The sequence below is a fragment of the Anastrepha ludens genome, chromosome 5, assembly GCF_028408465.1.
Source record: "Anastrepha ludens isolate Willacy chromosome 5, idAnaLude1.1, whole genome shotgun sequence".
NCBI lineage: Eukaryota > Metazoa > Arthropoda > Insecta > Diptera > Tephritidae > Anastrepha > Anastrepha ludens.
In genome coordinates this window covers 93856855-93872679 of record NC_071501.1, presented here as the reverse complement: position 1 = coordinate 93872679, position 15825 = coordinate 93856855, and the positions used below count along the sequence as shown (strand labels likewise).

The window sequence follows — 15825 nt, the reverse complement described above, 5'->3', positions numbered from 1 at the left end:
ATAAAAAGTAGGTGGTAAGACGGAAAAATTAGTTGAGGTCACTCTTCGACAAATCTCTTGGATTCATTGATTAATCTTAAGAGATTCGGAAGAGGAAGAGTATAAACTTTATCCATACTCAGTATATCGCAACCCAATATCCTAAGACTAAAATGATCTACAGTGTCGTCATCCTGAAGACAGGATAGGCATATTGGGCTATCGACGACCATATGCTGACCCTGTGATTACACCCACCAGTTCGCTCAGGTCCTTTCTGCTGAGTTTTAGAAGAAAGATTGCTATTTTCTTGTTTGGGTCTTTCACAAAGCACTTGGCTACTCTGCACAAGTTCAACCCAGACCAACGTCCTCTACGGGTAGACCTCATGAAGTCGTCAATACACAGTTAAATCGATGTAGAATCGACACCTAAAAAGGCTTGAGTGCCTAGTGGCATACTTGCAGAGCCTTCATTAGCCACTAGGAACTGAAGAACTACCTTTCGAAACGCAATCAATATGGGAACACTCAAGCTCGTGCAAAACTGCTAAAATACTTGGACCACAAATAACAAATAACTAAGGACTTGAAATACGAAAACTACAAACTTTATTTTATCACTCTCTACAAAAGACTGCAAAATATTAGTTGGAGTACTGACGGAACACTGCCTCACTCCCCATCACGCAGGCAAAATGTTAATAGTCCAAAGCGATGCGTGTAACCTATGCAACGAAACGAATGCTAGGAATACTTTGGAGCACCAACTTTCCCACTGTTCTGCTCTTGGTAGGACTCGGTAAATGTGCCTAGCACTAGCATATTTTTCATCCTTGAAGGATATGCTAACAAAAAGCTCAAAGGCTTGTTAAAACTCGTGAAAAAGTGCATTAAGAATTTCTTAAAATGATATCTTCGACTCCAAATAAAAAGCACTGGCAACACAATGTACCCTAGAGGTCTAAGTGAGATCTTTTTTCAGATCAGCCAGCACTACGTAACCTTACCGAGGCGCACAATATAAATGGTAACCCTCGTACTACCGTGTGAAGTTTAAATTTCATTCAAATTGCTTCCGCGTTTTTCTTTTTGTTTTGTGAGTGATTTAACCCTCGCACTTGTTGTATGTGCTTACATTTTTCTAAACTATCTATGAGATTAAATACAAACATTTTTATAGTACAATTAGATATGTATAAGTATATAGTAGTATGTCTAATTGAACTATTTTGTAATTGTCGGTATTAACTTACTTTTATGTACACCCCTTTTTGGCGCATTTCCGCTCCGTCAGTCATCGCAAGCCCCATGAAAACCACTTGTCACACTGTGTCAGACACTTTACCCACAAAATATGTGGGTATATATTTTTATGTCAACATACACATACATAGATATGTAGCTACATATATATGACGTCGACTGTCTGCCTGCCTCTATGAACTAGTTCTTTTTGCATTTGTTTTTTAAGCTGCTTACGTGCCGTTCTACGTATGCGCTGCCATTTGGAGGCTTTTGTCTGTCGCATGTTTTATCGATATGCTATTGAACGTACATACATACAAATGCATGTATGTTTGTGTGTAAATTTTTTTGGCCTGTCCCACTTACTGACCCAATTCGCCAGCATTATATAGCATTGTATTCAAGCTCAGTGGCTGGCGGCTTTGAAGTCGACCGTCGTCAGCGGTCATTCCCGGTGCGCTTAAATACGTATTATTTCGTATGCGTTATTATGCAACGACAAAAAACAACAACTGCATTAGTGACATTATATTAACAACGATATTGAAGTGAAAGTGAAATTGGATTAAGCGCTTTTGTGGCGTCTTCTCTGCTACCAGCTGGCTCGACTTATACCTCCGCCTTGCCTTCCACTTCTATAACCTGTCGCAATGTTTCTGGGTGACATTTTTTCGATACGCAGCAAGCGGTTTTGAGGCTTATAAGAAGTTGTATATATAAGTATGTATGTTTGTTTGTATTGCGGTTTTATATCATTGGATTAAAGCATTATTTGGCATGCGTGGACAGCTAAGTAGACAAATGTGAAGCAGCTCATACTCGTAGAGAGATAGCCCGCAAACCTTGACATAACTAGGCTGATTTTTTAGGTTGGGTGATTTCAGCAAATTGTTCTCTGCCTCTTAATTCTTTTTACAAATACTGGGTGCTGCGGTTTTATGCCGACTTCGAAAAATACTAACAAGCTTTTTGCTTTCATAAACGTACTCGGAGGTGATTTTTTTTATAAAAACAAAATATTCTATTTCTACTGGTGTTCGGCAACTTTAAATCTTTTGGCGTAACTGGTAAAAATTTTGATTGAATAAATACAGGGAATATAAATAGAAGTTAAAGGATTTTAGAAAACATCTGAAAAAGATTAAAATGCTACAAAATAATTCAGAAAAATGTATGTCTTATATGTTAAACTTCCACTTAAAAAAGTGAAATTAATATACCTTAGGATGAAGCGTCAGCCATTAGATCCAACACCGCACACTGGCCAAAGCTAGAGACCCGTTGTCAGGCAGAAGTGCAAGTCGGTCTTTAAACCAACTCTTTTAGATCTTTGCTGATACATTGTGATACCACAGTCGCAGTTTATCTGGTACACCTCGTTGAACCATTTTGTGTTATGTTCAAGCCCATTGATTTGGCTGACACTTATATACCTATGCTCATCAGTATCATTCAAGAACGATGACTGAATCTATCGAAACCTAGTGGCATGTGATACTAAAATATTCCCGCTTGAACGGTTTAGATTCCCTGTTTAGTCTCTTCAATCAATATCAACCACCTGATTTAAAGTGGCTAAAATGGCGTATCGACATGCCGAAACTTGTTTCTGAACGGTGTGAGACAGCAACAGAGACAGCCCAGACAAGACTCCAATGTTAGTAGATATGTACTTTTCAGAGTATACATAACTCGTGTTCATTTCAGGTTCTTACTCGAACTCTTGTAGCTTGAAATACTAATATAGTAGCTGCGGTTTGTTTCCACCTTTTACCAGCTTTCACTCTAGAAACTTTTTAAGTAGCAGTTTTTAAGTAGCATAAGGAATGGCACAGCTTATCTGCCATGCAGTTTTCCTCAATATCCCTTTAACCCCAAACGTAGGCGAGATGAAGTATTTTCTGCTTGGGCATCTCCTGCATAGATCGGTGAAAGTTCAGCACAAATTTAGAAATGAAAATGGCAGAGCACAGAGCTCTAATTGTCGCCTGACTACCTTTTTTGTTGTTCTTGTTCATGGAACACATGAGCTATTTCAACGACGTCAGAGGCCTACTAAAATAAGGCGTCAGATGAGTTGATTTAGTAACCAAATGAGGAGAGAGTTAATATCAGACATGGTTTCTTCACAAGCTGGGCATATGTTGAGTATATCAGATCCAATTTCAGATAGTTAGGAGTTTGATCAGCCTCATTATTTAGAAGGTAATTGTAAGTCAGCGTAACGCCCGTCTTAAGAGGCACCAGAGGGTGAAATCTACCTCGTCTTCCGAGCGTTTAGCGTCGCCCCGAGCTTTCATTCATGTGGCCAATAATCAAAAGCTGTGTTAAAATCTTATTGCGAAGCCGTATTTTGGTATTTGTATAAATATACACCTGAGTTCACAATAATGGAAGCGCAATGAATTGCTAAGTTGCAGTTACTTTTTGAATATAATTTTTTTTCTAATTTTTTTTAAGTCTTTTATAAAAGTATAGTATATTCTATAGCAAATTTCACAAAAAAAGTGCATCAAAATTTCCAATACTTCATTTAGCATCTTCAGAAAAATTCTGGGCATGCAGTTTAATTGACTTTAATTTATTTTCTTAATATAACAAAATGCAAATGTCATGTGACTCAAAATTTTCGTTTGTCCATATAAAAGACTTCCGGGCATGAACTTTATGTTGAAGAAATTTGTCAACATTGCATGAAAAAGAAACATTATTAAAAATCAATTCGGTTTTTGCGCCACTTCGAATTTGCACTGTATTGTACTAAAATTTAAGGACTATAAATTTAAGGACTATATATATGCAGTTTTCTGAAAATAGTAGATAAAATTTTGAAAATTTTGGCAATCTTTTTAAATTTATTAAATTTTTGGTAAATTTTGTGCAAATTTTGCAAATTTCAAGTGACTCGTTGAAATGTTGATCATTTTCTTTCATATAAAAGACTTTTGAACATGAACTTTATATAGAAGAAATTTGTCAACATTGTATGAAAAAATATTGTCAAAACTCAACGCGCCAGCTTAAACTTTATTGTACTAGAATTTAATGGGCTACAAAACTGCTTGCCTTGTAATTTCTAAAAATTCTAAATAAAAAGTTGAAAATTTTGAAGAAATTTTTTTTTTTTAATTTGTTAAATTTTTGTCCATTTTGTACAAGTTTTGCAAATTTCAAGTGACTAGTTGAAATGTTGATCATATTCTTTCATATAAAAGACTTTTGAAGATGAAATTTACATAGAAGAATATTGTCAACATTGTATGAAAAAAAATTGTTAAAAATCAATGCGGCTTTTGAGCGGCTTCAACCCTAAACTTTATTGTACTAGAATTTAATAGATTATAAAACTGCATACCTTGAAATTTCTAAAAATTCTAAGTAAAAGGTTGAAAATTTTGAGGAAAATTATAAATTTTTTATGAACATTGAGCAAATTTTTGCGCCTTGAATTATATGGTTTTTAAGGGAGAATGTACTATAATTTTGTAGCCAAAAATTAAAAAAAAAAACTTAAAAAGAAATAATTGTAAATTGTTAAAACTTTGTAATTCATCGCGCTGCTATTATTTTGAACGCAGGTATATATAATTCTTATCGCAAGCAATATGCATAATGCACGTATAATTAGCATCAAATGTAACAATTCCTGTGTTCGTTACAATCAATTGAATTTACGATCTTAAAAAGGTTTTCTTATGAAAAAAAAAATTCTATAAGAAACCCCGCAATTTATTTCCACAAGCCAAGATGCTCGTTGCCGTTATTTGAAAAATATTTTAAAAATGCCAACTTCACTACCACTCGTCCCTCAATCGTCAGTAAATAATCAATCCATATCAAAGCCCAACCAACGCGCCACACACAAGTAATCAACCTTTCAATGCAATCAGCTTTATCAGTAATTTTCGATTTTCATTCCACTTGTACAGTACTTCGATTTTTCCTTCAGTAAACTCATAACTGTCTTTGTTTTCAAATATAAGTGAGTAAAAAAGTGTGTGTTTGGTCGTGTCTTTATAGCGTCCACAAGTTTTGCAATGGCCTCTGCGCATGCTTACATACATACACATGTTCCGCAAGCAACGGCAACGGCTGCGGCGCCGACAATAACGGTAACAGCACCGGCGACTTGGATAGGTATGCAAGCTATCTTAAGTAAACTTTGTTATCTTTTGTGTGGCCCAAATATTTGACTCTCTTCATTGGGCCAGTGTACGATGATTTTATGGGTATGTAAAATGTAAGCAGCAGATAAGAGGTGAAACATAAAAATTTACTGAAATTGCCCAGCGAGCATTGAGTAGCTTAAATAAAATTGCTTTTTTAATGGAACTCAGCGCCTTCGAGCCTTATGTCTCAGTCAATGGGGATACAAGGTGCTGATCTTTCTGAAGAGAGGAAAAGATGGAGAAAAAGAGGACCGCGTTAGAAAGATCAGGAGAAGGACTTGGCTTCACTTGGTATGACCAACTAACACCGCGTAGCACGAGAAAGAAACGGCTGGCGCGCTTGTTAAACTCGGCCAAAATCGCGGAAGTGGTTATGGCGCCAATCAAGAGAAAGAAGAAGAAGACTTGCCATTTAAAGTAGAAGCATTTTTAACTTTAACAACTAACAGAAAAAAGAAAAATAAAAAAAATTCAAAAAGAAAAAGAAAAAGGAAAGAATGTTCTCCAAGTGAAGAAAATACTTTTGCTAGAGAACGAGAAATAATAAAAACTTGAAAGAAAGTTTGAAATGATCACAATTTTCTAGTGACATTTATCTTTTTCTATGTCATTTATTTTATAAGCGCCAAGAGACAAAGTGAACTAAAAAAAAACAAAATCTTCCACAAAATTCGGAAGTTGGGAAAATTCTTAGTTATATCTGCAGTTTCGTTGTTTTTATAAAATATCAAAAACTCATTGCCTTAGATAGATAAATCCCGAATTTCGGGATTTTTAAATTTAATACCGAACAATCGGAATTTATCCTTATATATAATTTTCTCAAATAGGGTAAAAATTCAATGGTTATTGTTATTCAATTTTTTTTACTAAAAAAAGAAACATTTTAACTCTATTTTATGGAATAAAAAAATGTTTGAGAAAAATTAATGTCAAATAGGTCTTCAATATTATTTATTTATTTCAAAACAATGCCTCCTAACTATGCACGTCTAAGGCAGGTATCCTTACCGGTGGTGTCCACGCGGTGAGGCTTGGGATTGCTTCAAGTCGACGAGGTGGACGATCTCAGCACTTTCTTCTCAGCTGACTTGCTCTCGCCGGGCAATGGTTAAGACATCTGGGTACTCAGTTTTTCGCTACTCCTGCGGATCTTGCGGGTTTAAATATCAAACATCTGGTGAAATTCATCAGTAGCCTGAAGCGGCTAATACAAACGTAAAAGCCAATGTTGGCTGTGCTACTCTAATCCACCTGTCTGGAAATTTACCTTCTACTTTCCTCCCCTCCCCCAATATAGTATTACAATGAACAAATTTCGATTTTTTTTTCAAATGGGCCCCTCGCAAGGGCAGCCATTTAACCTAACCCTAACCTAACGTGACTATTCATGAAGCAGTAAAGCTCGCTAAACGATGCAATTTGTTGGAGTGTAATTACTTAGGTTGAGGTTTAGGAAGATCGGTCAGGTTAGTTAAGGAACAGATTTGATCCTAATTCTTAAAATTTCTCTTTCAGCTAAGTGCACTAATACAAGGCTAAAAACTGGGAGACTTTTATTTTATTAGATTTAAAGTTTGCTCACAAGAATAGCAAAGCATTTAGAGTACAAATAACCGTTATTTATATTTATTGCCTATAGTGCAAGTCCAAAAAAGTGAATTTCTGCAATTCGTGTTAATGTCAACTTTCTTTTAATGTGACTTTATTTAAAATAATTCCCGCACTTTAGCTTCGAAAACCGCAAGGCGAATCCATTAAAGCTCCTGCCGATAAATCAGCTGATTTGTTTCTTCTTTCGCCGTGTCCATGTAGCTGTCAGCACAGAATGAAATAAGGCGAATTCATTCTTTGTTTTCAACTTTGCCAATGCTTTGATGTGACAATCAAACGTACAAAACATTATTGTTGGTCTATTGCCTTTATGAAAGCGTCTTAGAAAAAACTAAAAATTAGCCGCGGTATTCATATCAACTAATCCCGGAGCTTCCGATACTAAAAAACACCGAAATCCCGGCATCCCGTAACCTCTAATCAAAAGATATTGGCATGAAGTTTACAATTGTGCCAATTCATCCCCCTGAATGTTATTCCATTATGTTTTTTTTGTTGATGACTTGTGGCAAATCAAGTAAAATTGTAGCAAATAATCAAAATGTATTACAGAAACGAAGGCAGTAAAAAAGCGAAGCAGCAAAGGAAGGGACAAAAACAGAAAGCAATCTAATGAACTGGCGTAAGGTTTGCTAATAATGTTTTAGATGAGTTTCTCTTAGACACACATAGAACATGAATGATTGACAGCAATAACCACACACACACACACACAAATCAATTGCCAATCATTTGAAATCACAGTTTGGAACATTTGTGTGCAAAGAAAAAATTTTAACAAATTTATAGTTGAGAGGAAAAAAGGTCAATAGAGGAAAAAATTACAAAAAATAGATAAATAGAAAGAGTGTAACAACTCTCAGACAAATCGAAATTTATGAGCTCATCTACGAATGGCAACCCAATATTGGCGTGAAGCACAACCCATCAGCAGGCCATACACTACGCAACGAGTATGTTGATAGAGTCATTTGGTATCTTGAAGATGTAGTTGGTAAATAAGAAATATAAATGATATGTACGAGTACGCAAGTATCGCATAGTTAAAATCTCGACACGATTCAGCATTCCAAGATAAAGCAGCAATCAATATTTTCTCGTTTGCGGAAGAAATGCGTTTCCACGCACTTACTTTGCTGATGCTAAGTTGCTTGTACTTTATTTTATTACATTTTCAGATTTTAATTCTTAGGATTTAGAAATTATTTTTATACCAAAGCGTTTAATGTTGTTGTATGCTTAGTGAAGCCGCGAAGCCATCAGTCGTAGTTGTCAATCTCATCTAACGACAGGCCCAAACAACTGGTTGTTTCGAAAAAGTGGCCTCAAAGGAAGAGAGGTGTAAAATGAGTAGATCTCTAGTGCGGTAATTCTCTCTTCATCATAGTATTAAAACTTCGCTCGCTTAACGATTATTAGTAACGAATTTCGATGAAATGGAATGGCGATGCTTAAAGTTTTATGAATATCAAAATGTTCAGAATGACGAAAAGAATCGATTTAACCAAGTCTGTCTGCTCGTACAGCTGCATAAGTCGAGTAAATTTTCTAATTGAAACTTGATATACCCATCACACTTCTCCAAACTAGGTTGGTATTAAAAATTGGAAAAATTGCATTGTAGATTAGTTTAGGTTAGCGAGGTTGTTTGTCTAAGACAAGACACTCGGTGGTCCTAAGGTCCTATGGTCCCTTTGTGATAGCTGCATTTGATATCCTTCCCTAACTAAGTTGCTTAAACCATTTAAATCTTTTTAAGAAGGTAACTAGACCTTAATGGACCTACAGCAGGTTTAAGGGTGCCATATTGGCAGACACCAGACCTACATACCTACCTAGTAGACCCTCCATTGAGACATTCCGCAAATTTTCCAGGTGAGTTCAGAAATAATCGCCAAGACATTTGGCATGGCATTTTTGAAGTGCAGGATATTCACAGAGCAGGTGTTGTACCAACTCAATTTCTTCTTCTTCTCCATAACTCCTCCTTCTCCAACCTGTATTGAACAAACAGTAGCTATGAAATCGTGTTCAGCAGAGGTACTTAATCTCATGCTTCTCCTGTTATCAATAGACTTACAACAACTAACAGGCTAACACCAACGAATACCTCCTTCAGAATAAAAGAAGGTAGTTTTTGGAATGCTAAGATGTTTGGTCATCGTGTTATCTTAGACAACCAAAGGCTTACTAGCAACTCACCAGGTATTACTACCGCTACTCTAGACTTTAGAATAGAGTTTAAGGTGGAGTTTCCCACGCAAAACGAATGCAATTTGAGTTGAGTAGTCAAAGAGAAAACAACTGCACTTTACGCTGACGGATCCAAGATGGATTGCGGCGTCAGCATCGGTGCATATTCGAAAGACCTCGAAGCTTTCTCGAAGTATTTTCGCCTGGGATAATGGAATAGTATTTTTCAAGCAGAAGTTCTCGGGATATGGAAAGCTTGCAAGATAATTAAAAACTTTTCACAACAACTATCGAAGTATAGTATGTATTTTTTCAGATAGTCAAGCAGCCATCTTAACTTCAAAGTCCCCTACAACGAACTCAAAAAGACAGACAGACATTGCAAACAAGATCTTAATGCTTTAGCGCGCACGCCAGACATCACTCGCATCTGCGTACCTGGCCATAGGAACATAGAAGGAAACGAGAATGTTGATGAACTGGCAAGACAGGGGGCATCCTACAATCAATGCGAAGCGATAGAAATAGGCTGTCCCCAAGGCGTGCGCAAAAGGGAGATCTTCTCGCTATGCCAGAAGTAGGCCACTAACAGATGAACTAAAACGGATAGCTGAACAAAGAACTAAACAAACGAAGACCAATTTCAGCAAATTCTGAACTGACGAGTTGTTAAGAAAGCCACGAACAGGCATATTCTGAAATACGTCAACAATTACCAGCCACTGGGCTTCAGGAGAACATGCCAGGAAGATGAGGTGACTATTCAACGATAGATGTTGGAGCTGCAATCAAAAAGAATCTAAGGAAACATAGTTTTACTCTCTGTGTGCGTGCCCAAGACTGGGTGCTCTACGATATGGAATGATGGTAGCATTCTCTACGGTTAATCTGAAAGAAATTGCAGAAAAGAAAATAGTCGACATAGGCGATTCATAGTCACATCAAGATGATTCGTCTAATAAAAAGTAGTGGTTCTACAAGTGGGGTGTTCAAAATGGTAACTTTTGTGCTAATTTGGTCTGGACTGTGTCACTCAGACAACACCTTCACCACCGCCACATCTCCGGCAGAAGTCATTGTGAGATACAGCTATTCTACTGCCTGGGGTGTCAATAGTGCAGTGACTCGTAATAACACCTGTAAGGACGCTGGTAGTTGAGCTCCAAGCAGAGGACAAAACGTTTTAAGATTCAGTTTTGGCCAGAGCGCTTTGAAGACCTTGCAGCTAATAGTCAGGGACCACCTTCTATTGGTTTCAGCCATTACGCTCAAGTCCATCGCAGCATTCGTTTAGACAAACGCTTATGCTCTCTGCCACTCGCTGGAGGTCAAGCTCAGAGCCTTTCCTTGCACAAACATCCGCTCTTTCATTTCCCTCCACTCCAGCGTAACTGGAGACTTAACAAGGTGTGGTGTTGTGTTGTTGGATAAGCGAGAGCGATCTTCTGCATTCTTTAACACATCTTGAGTTGCATAGTAACCACGCCTACCTTACATTTATCTGCTGATTATTTTCAAAGATTTCAAGAAATAAAATTGTACAGTGAGTGCTAAAAAGCTCTTCGCAATCACATCTACATTCCCTATATCAAACAGTAACTTTCAAAAATTCCAAAAACACGATATTTCAGTAACTGTTTTACAAATACGTTTATCTAAAAAAAAATAAACGAATAATAATTAATAATTTTCCTTATATGTAAAACATGCGTTGGATACATGTACCTATATATATATATATATATATGTACATATACGTATGTATATATGTATGTACATATGTACTTTTAAATTTCGGTTTCTTCCGATCTCAAGCCACTTCTTTACTTGTTTACTTTGGTTGGCTTTCATTCCGATCCAAATACGTCAAGTCCATTGTTTAGTCATACCTTTTCTGTTAGAATCTACAAAGCACTTGAAAAAGTCTTTTCAACCATTTTCGGTTGCCCCAAACCGGTTACAATGAAACAGCGCGCAATTTCTTACCAATTTGGAGTGGCTTGTGTTCGCATCTTTACAACTAAGTACGAACAAACATATGCGTATAAATATTTCAAAGTTCATACAGGCAAAACACAATTACACAAACACATATTTACATGTGTGTATGTATGTATGTATGTATGTATGCACAAACCTTGGTTTTCTGCGAATTTCTTTCTCATTTTGACAGCGCTTTTTATTCTCTCTGCATGCCGCTGGCATTTTATGCTTCCTGCTACAATTTCACGATTTTTCTTCTAACGAGTTTCTTAACAAATACGTTTTTTAAGATGAGCAAAAAATTGTTCAAATGTTTTTATGCGCATTATGCGCAATACGGGCATTAAGTCATTAACCCTAATTTTATAAGCTGTTTTTTTCTACTTTATTTCTAATATATCTTAAAAAGCAATAATATACATCTGTACATATAAAAAACTCTCATATAAGTTTGCCAATACGCGCACATGCATGTATGAACCACAACTGCGTTGCAGATTAATTAGTGAGATACTTTTTTCGTATTTGTTGATTGTGCTTTGAAGATTAGTTTGTTCGGCTTTATGCTGCCATCAAAGCGAGTTGTTTGTAGTCAACTAATCAAAACTATTATTACTATTTTTCATACTTAGCATTAAAGAATAGTGTTTAAATTCCAAATAAGTCTAGCTAGAAGGTTGAAATAATTATTTTTATACATCTGACATAATGTATTATTTTTAAACAAAAACATATAAGAAATACAAATTGCTTTAAATATAGGTACTTTAGAGCTATATAATACCTACACGCATATGAGTAGACTGTGAACAGAAAATGTTAGTTTTAACATGAATATGTTTTAGAGTATACAACGCACGGATATGAGTAGATTACGAACAGAGAATGTTAGTGTTAACATGAATATGTTTTAGAGCCACATAACATGCGTACATATATGGGTAGACTATGAACAGAGAATGTTAGTGTTAACATGAATATGTTTTAGAGCTACATAGCACACGCATATGAGTAGACTATGAACAGAGCGTAACATTCCCCAGTTTCAGAGCTACATAACGCACGCATATGAGTAGGCTATGAACAGAGACTGTTAGTGTCAACATGAATATGTTCACTAGCTCTGGAAGTTAACATTATTTACGCTGAATGAGCAGTGATTGAAGAAGGGGTAATTGTAGTTAGCGGCAATTCAACATATTCGATTCAAGCACCTACAGAAATTTACTGTGTCTGTTTAGGAGCAAATAGTTTTCTATAACAAATATGGCAGTGTATAGAGTGTAAGACCACCTTTCAAGCGAACCAGATCTATAATGGAAATTATTAATTAACTTCAAAAATCTTCATCTGCACCGAAATCATAAAAAGTTTGATTTATTGCGAATGAGTGCAAACACTCACAAAAGAGCCATTCATAAGCATACAAAATTATGAGTTTAATTAACAGAGAGACCATACGAATATTTAAATATACAAATAATCATAAAAAGTCAAGCACCAGCATTAGCGAAAGTTTAGATGCACCAAGATTAAAGCGATTGTTTGCATTTGGAAGATGAGGGAAGGGGCGGGTGGAGGTTTCAATGCAGTTTTGCACTGTCACTCAAAGTATGCACTAATCTACTATAGTTAGGAGACAATATGTAGTTCCTTTCGATAGCACAGTGGCCTCTACGTTAAGTAGATTAAAACTAATTCACTTACTGGATATACAGCAAGCCGAGCTCAACACTAACAGAATGTTGATAGGCCTGAATGTTGATATGCACGCGAAAGTTTTTCTCAGTAAATGGAGGTAGATTGAGCAGGTTCAGATTGACGCAGCAACTCAACTGTCAATCGATTCAGAGTAATAGTTCGCGTTGAAGGCGATCAATGAATTTAATTTTTTTATTTATTTAAGTCTGTGATTACAAGAAACTTATAGACCAAATGCATATTTTTAATTAAAGGCAAATCTTACATACAAGAAGAAAAGAGGGATAGTCGGACGCAATTCAAGAATGGAGAAGAAATCTTGGCATAGCAAAAATCTAGGTCGAGTACTCTGTAGATGCTATTTAAGTCAGTAAGAGCCCTTGTAATAGGGGCAAAGTTATAGTACCTTGATTTGACTGTTTTAACATTGAATGGTTAGTAAAATTGTAAGATTTTATGAGGAACATTGAAGGCAATCTGTTTAAGAACTTCGGGACAATCAACAGAACACAAATATAGCAACATCATAAACAAACATCAAATACTGAATGGGTATGACTATTGGCAAAGAACTCAAAATTTATTAGCATGCCCGGACCACTGTAGAGTGGTTGCAGAAATCGCATTAAATTCGAAAAATTTATTAATTATTTCTAATTGTTTAGTAAATAAAATATGTTGCTAATAAAGATTACGCAAAATTCTGCAGTTAAATATCAATGAAGTAAGTGAGAGATTTGTTTTATTGGATTTGCTTCCCACTTCTTGGGCATTTATTTATAGGTTTAAATGCTTGAAAAAAAATCGTTTCTGCATTAAAATGGTATTTCTATAGTTATTTCTATAGTATTTTAAGTACTTATGTACGAAAATACCTCATCTACCGTCTTTCTGTTTCACTGATAGTTCTGTTATCTAACATAACCTGCTACATGTTACCAGAGAATCTCTGATGTTACTGTGCATGTAATCTAACATAACCTCCTATATGTTACTGTTAAAAACATTCCACTGAGAGTTCTGTAAACGGTAATCTGTTAATTGCTGCTGTTAAAGGCACTAACTTACCAATTGAGTGATTTGAGCGTTATATAACGATTATGAGACGCTGGAGTAAAAATTTAATCTGAAAAAATAGAAAAGAAATGTAATAATTTTAGATTTAGAAATAATAACAACAACAAAACAAATAAAAATATACAAATATTGTTTTTTTTCTGTTTGCATGAATTGCAAATTTTAGCTTAACTGAAAGTAATATATGAATTTCAATATTTTTATCAGATGCGATAATTTTACAATTTGTAAAGATCGCCCAAAGCTTTGTTTTTGTTGTTGTTTGACATTTTTGTCTATTGTTGATTTTTTTTATTTTAATGGTTTGATGCGTATTTAATTTTACAAGCATAATTTTTAATTTATTTCATTTTTTTATTTTTTACTCTTTATTTTTCTATTTTAGTTTAGTTTTTGATTTTTATTTTAAATTTTTTTACATATTTTTTTATTTTTTTGCTTTGGTTTTTATGCTTATTTTTTATTGAAATTGTTATTTGATTTTTTTATTTTTAACTTTTTATTTTGCTTTTTAAAGGAACGCAAGCTCCAGCAGCGTTGGTTGTTTTTTGCAATTCATCCCACGGCCAACAGTTATTTGTGCTTTTAAACATTAACCCTGACACAAAAAACAGCAAGACACGCATTTCCATAAAACCACAAGAAACGCAAACATTAACAACTTATTAACAATAAAGGGTAAAACTTACAAAGACTAAGAATATAAAAAATAAAGAAAACTTTTCAAACTACAAATTATTCGCAAATGAAAAGAAGATTAAATTAAATTTATAGCCTTTTCAGCTAAAGATGCTGCCACAATTTGCTATAAGAACGGAAAGCTAACGGTTCATTGAGCAGTCAAAAGTCGATTGATGCAAAAATATTTCTTTCACACAAAAAATGTTGGATGAGTGAGAAAATAAACAAGTCTTTAAGTCCCAAATGTTGGATGAGTAAGAAAATAAACAAGTATCTGAGTCCCACATAAATTACTAATTTATACAAATTTCTTTATCAATTGGAAAATTATACAAATTACCTAAAATTCAATACAAGACAAATAAAAGAAAAATAAATAAAAAATTACATAACAAATATTTTACAAATCACCTAAAACACAATAACAGCAAAATCACTCAACGAAAAATGATAGCGGTCTCAATTGACGGCAATTTCTAACATTATTGAGCCCAACCTAGTGAAAGAGAAGAAAGCAAAAAGATAAAATGAAGTGAACATTTATACATATGAACGCATCAAAGATAAAGAAATTATCCAACTATAGCGAAAAGACGCCACAAATAACTTTCTTTGTAAGGTAGGGAAGTCATAAAAATATACAGCATACATACAAACATGCAAACATAAGTGTATAAGCTGAAGGTCTGAAGGTATAGCATCGTAGCTTAGCTTAAATCATGCAGCTTCTTATGCAACAATAAAGCAAATTGTTGTTGATATACAAGTAAATAAATTTGTATATTTTTGAGTAACATTCTTCTCTTTGTTTCAGTGAATCTCTAATAATGTCTGCTGGAGCTCGAAACAAGCCAACAGCAAGCAAGCTCTGGGTTTGGTACAAGCATTATTTAGTCACGCTTCATTAATCAAACCTCCATTCAAACGTCAAATATAAGTTAAATAGAGAGATGCATGCCTGTGTATATGTATGTATGTATCTTCATACATACAGACCCCGAGACTACACCAGAAATGGGCATGTCAATCAAAACCAAAGAGCGCGCATATAAATGAAGATATCAACAGACCAGCGAGGCAACGGTAGTCAAACAGAGATGAGTCTATTGCGAGATGAAGAAGAAGTGGAAGGAGAAGTGAAGTTGGAAGGAGAAGTGAAGTTGGAAGAAGAAGTGGAAGTG

At 35.1% G+C, this 15825-nt stretch overlaps 1 protein-coding gene across 1 annotated transcript in view; it reads right to left on the bottom strand.

Annotated features, from left to right (window-relative positions):
* LOC128863019 (uncharacterized) overlaps positions 1-15825 on the bottom strand; it is a 263898-nt gene that overhangs the window by 213420 nt on the left and 34653 nt on the right. The window contains exon 2 of the mRNA XM_054101903.1: positions 13955-14012. The gene's annotated coding sequence lies outside the window, so the exon portion shown is untranslated. The remainder of the gene's footprint in view (positions 1-13954; positions 14013-15825) is intronic.